General features: G+C 38.2%; 1 protein-coding gene across 1 annotated transcript in view; it reads left to right on the top strand.

The window, feature by feature from the left end:
* The first annotated feature begins 12 nt into the window (after positions 1–12).
* The window catches only part of LOC138941807 (zinc finger protein 541), a 356,780-nt gene continuing 345,054 nt past the window's right edge, over positions 13–11,738 (top strand). Inside the window, exon 1 of the mRNA XM_070311688.1 lies at positions 13–2,003. The gene's annotated coding sequence lies outside the window, so the exon portion shown is untranslated. The remainder of the gene's footprint in view (positions 2,004–11,738) is intronic.

Below are 11,738 nucleotides of genomic sequence, written 5' to 3'. Positions count from 1 at the left end.
ATTCCGATATATAGATTCGAATTGTAAAAAAAATTATAACATATTTTTTATACAATAACTGATTTAAACATCGCTTGCATATTGGCGATCATGATTTAAATTTTTTGCCGCAAAATCAATTTTATTTCGATTTTGGCAAACCGGGAATACGAGAAGATAGATATGCCCTTGACCCGGTTTAAATTTAATATATTTGATAAAATCGGCATCGGAGTGAAGTATAACGCGTTCTTAGTCTTGCGAGAAGTAGCATCAGTTCGACGTTGCTAAGAAATCCGAATTTCGTGGCAGTCTTCACGCATGACTTAACGCAAAGTCGAGGCGCGGTTCGCGCGTCCGTTCGTACGCGAGAGTCCGCGATTATTTCCGCGAAACTCGCTCTTGATTATAATCGATAGCGATATCTAGCGATAACGATTTGACGACATATTACGCGCGATGATATAACTTGGCGTATCGCGTCCAAGTCGGTCGGTGAATTTTTCCGAAGACGCGGGGGCGCGCGCGCGCGCGCGCGCGCCCGCCTTGTTCCGCGATTCGCAGTTTCGGCGATGCGCGGCACTACTTTCGCCGGCGGACGTTGATTCGACGCGGCGGTGGCGCGGTCGGTCGCGGATCCCCCATGGTGGAACGTGGATGCTGTGCGCGGTGGTTCGTGTCCCGTACACGCGCGAATACGTACGACGATACGGCCGTGCCCGTCAACAACGACGACACGGCGACGCGAGCGCGTGTGTGTGTTTGTGCGTCCGCGAGTCGTATCGTCGCGTTCTCTCTCTCTCGTGTCGTGACAGCCGCGAGTGACAGCCCGTTCGTTCGTTCGTCCGGTCGGTCGTCGTTCGTTCGATGAGACGAGATGCGCCCTACCGACAGCGGCCCGTGTTGTGTTATGCGCGCCGACGATCGCGACACGCGAGCAACCAGTTGGTCGAAATGGTCGACCAAGACTCGTTGGTAAACAAATCTCGGGAAGAGGTGAATACGCGCGGAGCGACGATAGGAGGTGCGAGAAACTGACACAATCGACCAAACAAATGACGATACTAAACGATCGCACGATCGAGTACGAAATCAAGTGTTCTCGTGACGTATAAGGAGCGAAAATTCAAAACGACTGAATTCGAAAGGAAGAGGAGTTACGCGTAGCGATCGGCAGGTATATATCGTTCGCGATCGCGTTACACATTTCGCGTCGAGTGTCGCCATAATTATAAACGTAGCGCGCTTTTTCGAGCGTCCGCGTATTCGCAGACTCGTCGCGCGACGTTGCAGGTGTGTCGCACAACAATACGTTATATATACGTGTGTATTGTAACGTGTCGCGATGTAGCGTCTTTCGCTCGCGACAAGAGGCGCATTTTTCGTAACGCGTTTAATCCCATTATAACCAACTTGATTCGCTCGCACGTGACTCGATGGACTGATCCGCGCGTGACGCGAGCGTCACCAAGTTCGGCGCGGCGCCGCCGCTGGCCCTTTAAATCGCCCGGGGCGCTTGGTCCTCCTCTCCCCCCCCCCCCTTCCTCTACTCCGCGACGCGCGTGTGTAACGGTACTCCTCTGCGATCATTTAAATCCCACGAGGTCGACCGGTCGGTTCGTTTAAAGGGCCCATCATTGTGCAATCGTCGCACACCGGACTCACGACTGTCGCTCTCTCTCTCTTTATCCGTCGCTCCCTCTCGCATTCTCACCTCGATGTCGCCGTCGTCGATGTTTCACGAGCGTTCTTACGATATCGCGAGCAGTCACGCGCGCGAGATCGTAAACTCCCCGCGCGGAGATTCACGGCTCGACGCTTGACTGATGTTTTTGGCAACGATCGCCGGAACTTATCCTTGCGCGCATCCCGTCCTTGTGCTCTGCCTCGAGTTCTGCCGCAGCCTCGGCACCCCGACGAGTTATGTAACGCCTGTCGAGGAGCCGCCGCCGACCACTGAACCCGCCCGCCCGGCTCGGAATACGGGATTCCTTCGCAGTTTTTGGCGAGACGTGTTTGGCTTCGTGAGTACCAGAATCTTTGTTTCCCTCTCTTGGCCGTCGTCAGCGCCGGCGCGACCGCGCTGGTTCCCACCGTGGATTCCGCTCTTCTCCCCACGCCGGAGCTGACTGCATTTTATTCGAAATTAATCTTTAGATACCGAGCATATTCACTTGTTTTTATGTTATCTCCGTTGAAATATATTTTACGCGACGAGTATGTCTTCCATCAGCGCCCGAAACGTATACGTTTTTTAATTTATAATAATAAAAAAAAAAAACTTAAATCATTTGTACGGGATATATGTCGAAAATGTTAAAATTATATTATATTGTTAAAGTATCTATGAAATGTGACAAATATAACACATGGATAATCTTACGTATTGCTCTATAATTCATGCTTGGTATTAAGAATTAATTTTGGAGTGAAAAGAAAGAAAATGATTTATTTGAAGGTTAAATTTTATACATCAATAAATGGTCGAGAAAATGATATGTGTACTTGAATAATGTGATTTTTTTTTATTAAAAAGTATTGCCTTTTTTTTTTTTTAGAGGAACAATAATCTGAAGTATAATCGTAAGTTTGTTTATTCGTTTTTTTTTTTTTTTTTTTTTTTTTTACGAGGATCTTTGGATATCTGGAAACAATTTTTCTCATTAAAATTCTAAGCATTTTAAATGTAAATCAATATTTTCCATGCCACGTAAAAATTTATGCAAATAAATTAACGCGTTAGTTCTCATATATTTGATATGAAATTATAAACCAACACACACTTAGCTAAATATTAGAAATATCAAGAGCTAATCGATGATTCATTTTCTCGATCGTGCGTCATAAAGTGATTTTTAATGAATTCGTAATTGTTGACGTGACGTGCGTAGTTGGCGTTGCTCTTGGCAAAATTCCGATAAAACGAGCGGAATTTTAGTAGATGCATCTTTGCGTGCACGTAGAATATAACTAGTTTTAGAAGAGATATTTTCTCGCTGTTCGCGTATATCTATTCGCGAATAATCACCGTGCATGATACCTTTGCTCGTTTCGACTTTTTTCGCCTTGAGCAACGTCGCGTAACAAGAGTAAAAATCATAAAATTGACATCTCATATACTTTGACATCATATTGCGATTCGAGGAAAATATAGCAAAAGCTATGAGCCCAAAGTTCACAGTAATTCAATTCGTTAACCTCTTACGAACGGTTAATTATATTCTAATTACGTATTTATAAACATATTTTTACCTTATTTCTATCACATATAAACGTATCTATGAATTATTAACAGCATTATTAAGTATTTATTTTATATTATTCATACTTCGTTGTTACAGACTAGAAATATCTGTCGAACTGCGATTGAATTGCCATTTAGTATATCGTTTGTAATTCTTAAGAGTGATAGCAATTAATCGCAATATCTTATGTTTTTCTTTTTTTTTTACATATATTATCAAATATAAGAAACTTATTTTTCATGAGCATAATATTCCAATCATTTATATTATGGCTAATATAGCTTGTGTTATTTTTTTATAAGGCTCCTATCTACAATATATATATATATATATATATATTCCCTACATACACAATTATAAATTTATTTCTTAATTTATGTATCGAGAGAAATGTGATAACTTATACTCTCTACGAATAGCATTAATCATTTATGTTAATAGTTCAATCCTAAGTTATTTCCAATCAAATCGTTTAATTAAATCATGCATGTGTTTTTTGATCACGTATATGTGCTTCGCGATGTATTATTTTTTATCTTATCTCACGAGCGAGTGCTGCAATTATTATTGAACGAAGCCACTTTTAATGCCGTAAATGAGAGCGGCTTTTTGCGCACCAATGAAAAGATATCCATGTCAGCATACACGACCTGCGGTCGCTTGTAAGATCCCTTTTGTAATTACGTTAAAATCTGCGAGAGTTCGCGAAGATGCCAAATGTTGTGCCTAATAGATTCCCGTTGCCAAGGAGTACCAGCCAGCTGTCGTATCAATTTATTAAACTGACTTCTCTCTGAGAAACGGGATCAGAGCCCGATTCGCATGTTTTTCCAAAGGGATAATTGGTTAATTTTGCGGCAGAATTTTCTATTTAGATACGTAATTAAATTTGACGTGTAGATATTAATTCTGAGATAGATTATATCGGTGTGTATTATTGATTTTATCAAAAATAAATAAATTTCTTTTACGACCGTTGCGTGGACGGCGATTCGAAATATAATGCGAATCGATCTCTAGCATTCGCGCAGGAAACCGATCCGTGAGTTATTACGTTGACATTTTCCCCCCGCGCTATTTATAGCTAGCGATATTTGTTTATATTTGTCCTATAAAATACGGCGTGACGGTGAAAGCTCTATCGGCAGTCGACGTACGATGCGTAGTCGTAATGAAAAGCCGTGCGCCATTAGTCCGCGTGTCGCGGCCGGAAATGGATGGCTATTTTTATTTATTATTTCCCTCCCCCCCCCCCCACAAAAATCGCGTGACGTTGCCGCTCGTCATGCGTATGTGCAGCGCTTCTGATATCGTCACTGAACGGACTGCACGTAAAATGCCGCCATTCTCGTTCTCGCGACGTGCATTTCGTGCGAGTGAGCGCCGTGAAATTCGATTGAACGCGTGCCACGTGTAACGTATCATCCTTCCGTTTTATTCTCCATTAGAAATTTATTCTACATATATCTTAAATAATTGATTCAATCCCGTGGACGTCATGCATGGAGAAATAAATATTATTTTAATTAGTTTTGAGATATTTTTGGCGAAGTGAGATTAAAATGATGTAATTAATAGTTAGATAAATTATACACAATCCAATTTCGGAGAAATTTATTCTTCTCAATTAAATGTTTAATAATTTGGAAAACTTGAAACAAACAAACAAATTTTCATCATATCACAATCTCGCTGTAAATGAAGTGTGAAATTATCGTTCTTATTATTTCACTACGTAGCATATTTTCACAAACAGAGCAAGCAGTTTTGTCCTTGACGAATTTAAAGTTTCGCCCTGGCTTTTTTCTTTCTCCCTCCCTCTCTCTCTCTCTCTCTCTCTTTCTTGCGTTCATTGATCCTCTAACCGAAAACGTCGAACTCGCCAACACGCGCGGCAGAAAATCGTGTATCGATGCGATCGGAGTAATTACTCGCGCGCTTAATTACTCTGTCAAGTTTTTTACATCTGGTAGAGCGCGCGCGTTTGCGTTTTATTCTCGGGAATTTGAAAAAAGTATTCTTTCTGCACATCCAAGTGCTTTTCCGCGCGCTTCGATCCTTTCACTTACGGACTCATCAATCTCACCGGCTTGGTTTCCCGACGCGTGGCCACGATCTCCCATTTCCAATCGTCCTATTCCGTCTTATTCTCCTTCTTCCGCGACTGTTTCGCTCGCGTTATGTAAGCCCGCATATCATATCTCATATATGTCGCGGTGTATCTCGTATTACCGCAGAATTCATTGACATTCGTCGGTAAATATATTCATTTCTTTATATTCATGTATACAGTGTACTTGTCCTTATATCCGAGGTCTCATTTCAAATTACACAATATCATTTAAGATATTTTTATAGTGATATAAAAATTTACTCATAATTTTTTGAATATATTTTCCTTAAATACGACTTAATATAATAAATTAAAATTTTCGAGAAAGATACAAATCGTACATATTTTTTTTCGAAATAGTTTTGTTATAATAAATTTAAATATTATATATCGAAATTAATTTATTCACAATACAATTTTATAAATATTTTGAGGGATGAAATGGTTCTCTAGAAACGTTGGAGTTTGATGAAATTTCATGTTTGCTATATTTTGTTTGACGTTTTCCTATTACCATATGATTTCCGCTAAATACGAGTGCGTGTTTATAAATGGTTTAATAATGTTACTCACTTCATGAGCCGTCATAAGTTAAATATTTTTACTCGTTGATAACTATTATATCTTAATATTGGTTTCAGTATTATTTGCAAGATTTACAGATTTTCTGTTTTCTTTTCGTTTGCATTTATGATTGTTGTATCTTATAATTTATAATATAGATAATATTTAAATTAAATAATCTTTCTTGAACGTCAGAGAAAAAAAATTCTTAATTTAATTCATATATTTATTAATGAATATATTTAAATCGCTAAGGATATATCTCACCTCTTTACGATTATTATGTAACACAGATCGTCGTATGTATAAAAATGCGAGCTCTAATAAGGATCCAATAAAGGTACAGCTATGTATTGTATTTTCGTGTATATCGATCGAGCTGTTAACTCGCAGTTAATGTCGTGGAATTTTCCACATTTCCCAAGAGACTTTAATTTTGCGGTGACTGTTCGCGTCGTACTTCCCTTCCACTGTGCATGATTAAGTTTCCCGCGTATGTACACACGTATAGCCTCATTTTTAGATTATATATTAGATTAGATTAAATTTATACACACAGTTTAAACTTTTAGATTTTTATATAAATTTTTTGATATCTCAAATTGCTTCGTGTAAATATTCGCTTGTAAAAGTTTTTCTAGAGTCGAAAATCCATAAATTTCGTTCTTTAGTTTGTGTCTAACAAAAATAAACGATAGCATATGTATAATACAATAATATAACAGCGGTAAGATTTATGCAACATTCTTGTATGCGTGTCTTCGAAAAATTACATTAATATTGCGTGTCATTCGGGATTTTATCGGATACTATATTTATAACTGGTTGCCGCGCGCCTATTTCTTCCATGAGGTAATCGAATGTCTATATCTTCAGAAAAGTCCACAGTCCACGGTAAATCGATATATTTCGTGTTTGTGACAGGTGTCGGCTCGTCTACGTAAATTTGTCATGTCCGTCTAAAGGTCTAAAAATAAGCTCCCTCCACTATTCTGTCGGCCTCGGCTTATATCGTAACCCTTTGACTCGATACTCGTATCGCATTTCTTTAATTAGAAAGCATTCATATCGAGATCAAAGTGTATGTCAATTAAAGTTTTTAAAAAATATATAAATGATTAGCTTAGAAAAAATTATAATAAAATAGAGAAAAAAATATTTAAGTCACATTTCTTTCTTGGAAGAAGAAAATATTTTATAACAGAATATTTTTTTTTTTATAGCTATTTCAAATAGCGTGACAATTATTGTATAACATAGTCATCTGACTGAGTGAGAGAGATAACTCTGCTATTAACATCTAATAAAAATTAACAACTACGAGACACTTTTTATTTATGTATGTAAGGACATTAGTGATTATATATATATATATATATTTTTTTTTAATTGCTTTTATGCTTTTATCACATTGATAATTCCGTCGCGATGTTTATAATTACGCTATTAACAATTTTGATATAATTTCGATATAATTTCGTTACGATTAGGTGAATTTTAAATGATATAAAAAGTTTTATTGTTCGCTTTTTGGTCGGCTAACTTTTCGTGACCTTACGATATTAGGTCTGCTATTTTGTAAAATTCGGTGTCAGCTGGAGCCTATACCGAATTCCGCTCTGCGCAGACGATTCGAATAAAGGACCCTGACCGCAGAATCCTAACTATATTGTATGTGCAAACCCTCGAGAATAGGCGAGCGTTACAAGTATGATTACGTCCGTTGGCGAGTTCGTATTTGCTTCGAACCTACGCAAATGCATGCGCAAACGCTTCGTAATTTCAGGTCAGTTATCATTTTCCGCAGTTCCAATTTAATTACAATAGGAGTTCCGTTACAAAACGGAATGCCATCGTTAACGTACGACGATGCCTGCGGTTACACGCATGCGCGCGCGCGCACACACACACACACACACACACACACAAAAGTACAAGTGAATATAATGCAAAATAATTCGAGCGTGAATACAATTCGCCGTTTTTTTTTCAAAATGAAATTTGTTTTAATGATAGTAATGCGTATAAAATGATATTACATGATATTAATGTAATTGTGCAATGTAATATGTAATGACGCGACGTACATATTCTACTTATGTGTATGCGTATGTATAACTCGTAATTTTTTTAAATTTAAATGTTTTATTATGAGAGAATATTAATATAATGAATATAATAATATTAATAAAGAGAGTATAAATAATTTTATATTAATGTATAATCGGTATAATGCGTGTCTCCATGTGCACGATAGCGGATAAAAAGCAGATTAACTCGCTGATTTTTCATGGGTGAACGTGTAGGCTGTTTTATGCATCGCTACGCCGTTCCCGTATATCGGTCGTAATAGTATAACGTTAACATCAGTTATTATCGATGAGTAAATGTGCTGGGGGCAAACGCTTAATTATTTTAACGCGGCGCGTGCAACGCGGCGTGTCACAATGCGAAAATAGCTGCCTTTTATATATATTGTATATTTCGCTGTATTTTCATCGTGGACATGAAAGGAACCGAAAGCGTAGTGCAAAAGCGGAATGGAAAAAAAGATTCGACGTCGAAATTTCGCACGCATGCTTTGCCTTAACATCGATGTACGTTTTCTATACGCACTTTTTATTTAATCGATTTAGAAAATGCCGGGAGGTGAACTGAACGCTTGGAATATTATCATGGTTTTTGCCGCCCGTTTTCTAATCTCGATTTTCTGGATTCTTGATCGTCGCGGGAATCATTTTACTCCGTGCAATCTACGATCGTGTCCGGTGACGTACGCACCTGAGCGAAATTAATGTTACCCATCTTGTTTTCTCTAATTTTCGGTTTAACCCACGTCAGTAGGCAGACCCGCACGCACGTACGCACGCACGCACGCACGCAGAAAACTACGTGTGTCGCGCGGCAGATTCACGCTCTGGCGACGATACGGACGTGAAGTAATTGCAATTAAAATTTGTTCCGCGAAATTGTTTATCCGCGCTCCGCATACGAGCGACGAGAGCGCTTTTATCTGGCGCTTGTTTTACTTTTATCGCCATTTTCCGGCGAATCAAAAGTTGCCATTAGAATCTCCGATTCTCTCCCCCGCCCTTCCTTTTTTTCTCTCGACCGTAATTAACGATTCGGGTTCATTAACAACGATTGAATGATTTGCTGTCGCGATCAAACAGATTACTGTATAAATCAAAATGTCAAGTTGCTCTTGATGTATCATAAATGTAATTTATCTCTATACTTGAATGTATTTAATATGTATAACTCTTATATTGTCGAAGATTTATTCTAGAAGCAATTAATTTGCGAAAGTAAAGCAAGTATTGCAATGTAAAGAATATAAATTAATAGTTTTTTTTTATTTGTAAGATAAGATCGGTTGCATTTCAATGCTACTTAATATTTATTAGATTCAATTATATATATATGTATATATATCTTCTTTTGCTTTCTATATCACAAGCATATTTAATATTTACATAATTTAGAAAGAAACGAGGCAAATCTGTATACTTGTATATAATGTAACTTGTTGATGCAATCAGATTTAAGAATTTTATAAATCGAAAGATGATTTTTATAATGATATATATGATACGTATTATATTGTGTGAATCGCGTATACGTAGAATGTTGTATAAATATTTTAACTAGCGTCAATAATGTACGTTAAAGGAGAAAATTTCTTTTCTCTTTGATATTGCTACTCGCTTTGCGCGAATCTTTAAAAATCATGATCCGTATACATTATGACCGAAACTTAAACATCTGTGACACGTTGCGAAGCAAATTCGAGTTGCGTGCCGATTATCGGTAATATTTCCGGTACACCCGGCTGTTAATAATGCTTCCGTTATTAATGAACGAACTCGGCCGGTGTTAACGGCCCACCAGGATACAGCGCAATACGTCACGAGACCCGATAATGCACCGCGCGAGACAGGTGACGTGTAATTGTAAACTCGATCAAAAAGGCCGCGGCTGCCAATGCCGTATTCGCCGCGTGTTTGACGCGTCATATGCGCGCTTGTATTAATCTATGTACGTCCGTCATACGCAGATATCATTCGGTGAGACTTTTCCAAATGTGTTTGATCATTAAAAATGCTATTGACAGAAAACTCGCCCTGATTCCGGGATTTACATTTCGACGCCCGAAATACGAGCAATGCGTGGATTTCCATTTTAACAAATAAAAATAAGCTCGCGTCATGCAAACCCGGGTTTTGTTACGTATTTATTAATACGAGAAATTTTCATTTCGGCGGAGGCTCGTGATTCTTTGGAAAACAGGCATATAAACATTTCAGTTATATCGTATTCGGAAATGCCTTCAACGCGAATATGAAAATATAACGTGTTGCGTGAAGTGGAGAATAAAAATCTTCTTACACGTGATACAAGCCGTCTCTTTGATAACGTGATCGATAATTTTTGGCGATTAAGTACGCCACATGGTATTACAAAGATGTCGAACTGATTTTATAATCTATAAAATGTTACGCGCTCGGCTCGATAAATTTCGCGTGAACAGAGAATTTTTTCAGGGAGACAATATCGATGGCATGTATTTAATAAATTGTAATTAGATCGTGGATAATATTATAGATCTTAATGGTATAAAATTTTAATTAGTTGACTTTTTTCATACCTTTGGCAGAAATTATATCTGCGTTGTTATGTGTTATTGAATTTTCGTGTTTACTTTTCATATTCAGATTTTAATTTTATTTCCGAAATATACGGGATATTATACCATATATCAAATATTCTTTCATTTTATTCTCTCGTACAAAATATCCTTTGATTATTTTACATAGTATTGTCTAAGTTAATTCGGATAATCGAGATTCCGTATCTCGTTTGTATCGTAATAATTTTAGCGCGTTACGCGACAAATTCGCGGAACAAAAAATATATAGTGGCGCGTATTAAAATATCTTTCAACGAGCGATAACCTTGCATCCGGGCGCGCAGCATCCCGTCATAACCCGAAATGTAAAGAACGATACGAACGATGGCGGAGCACGGGCGCGAGCGACAAGATTTATAAGGCTCTCACGGGCCGCCATAAAGCTTGGGAATTCTATTTATTTCGCGCACGCGGGGCCAAATGTGGGCCGGACGCGCGATGAGATAAATTTACGATCCTTTTTAGGCATCAAATCTGGCGGGTCGGCAAAGTTTGGCCCGCAGCCAAGCCGGAGGCTTCGGCCATTGCGAGCTTAATACACCAACACGCGAGCGCGGCATTATGAGGATATTTAATTTGTGCTTCGTAGCCGTTATATTTCACTCGGTGTTGATGGAATGGCTTGTTCTCTCTCGATTTTCCGTTTTCTACGCAGCCTAGACATGATTTACCGTGATCTTTATCACAAACTGACTTCAAAATACGCGTCGATTAAAAAAAAAAATTTTTTTTTTCCCTCCCCCTTTCTCGCAGCTTATTACGTTTGCTTCTTTTCGATTTTCCCTGGACAATTCTTTTTTCATCTCCACGCGTCCGTATCCTATGTCATATGATCCGTTTTTCATTTAGCGGGGATTAATATCATACGTCATCAGATTATGAGATATATCTGTATTCGCGTTTAAAATATAAATATTTTTTAAACGTTTCAGGAATTTCTCATGCTCCGATAGAGATTAAGAAAAATGTCTACTAAATTTTCGTCTCGCATTTCGTCAAAGTTAACTCACTTTCGGCGAATATTACACAAGAACGCGGAATTTTTCAACAGCGTTGTAATTGGTGTTTCCGAAGAATGATGTTGAAAATCGGCGACATTAAGAATTTCAGTACGAATGAATGTTTAACTGCGAGCAAAGCGATCGCG

The sequence above is a fragment of the Polyergus mexicanus genome, unplaced genomic scaffold, assembly GCF_030449975.1.
Source record: "Polyergus mexicanus isolate NDT 795.1 unplaced genomic scaffold, iyPolMexi1.0 SCAF_2, whole genome shotgun sequence".
Classification (NCBI taxonomy): Eukaryota; Metazoa; Arthropoda; class Insecta; order Hymenoptera; family Formicidae; genus Polyergus; species Polyergus mexicanus.
Note: the sequence above shows the minus strand (reverse complement) of the source record. Positions and strands in the feature narration are given on the sequence as shown.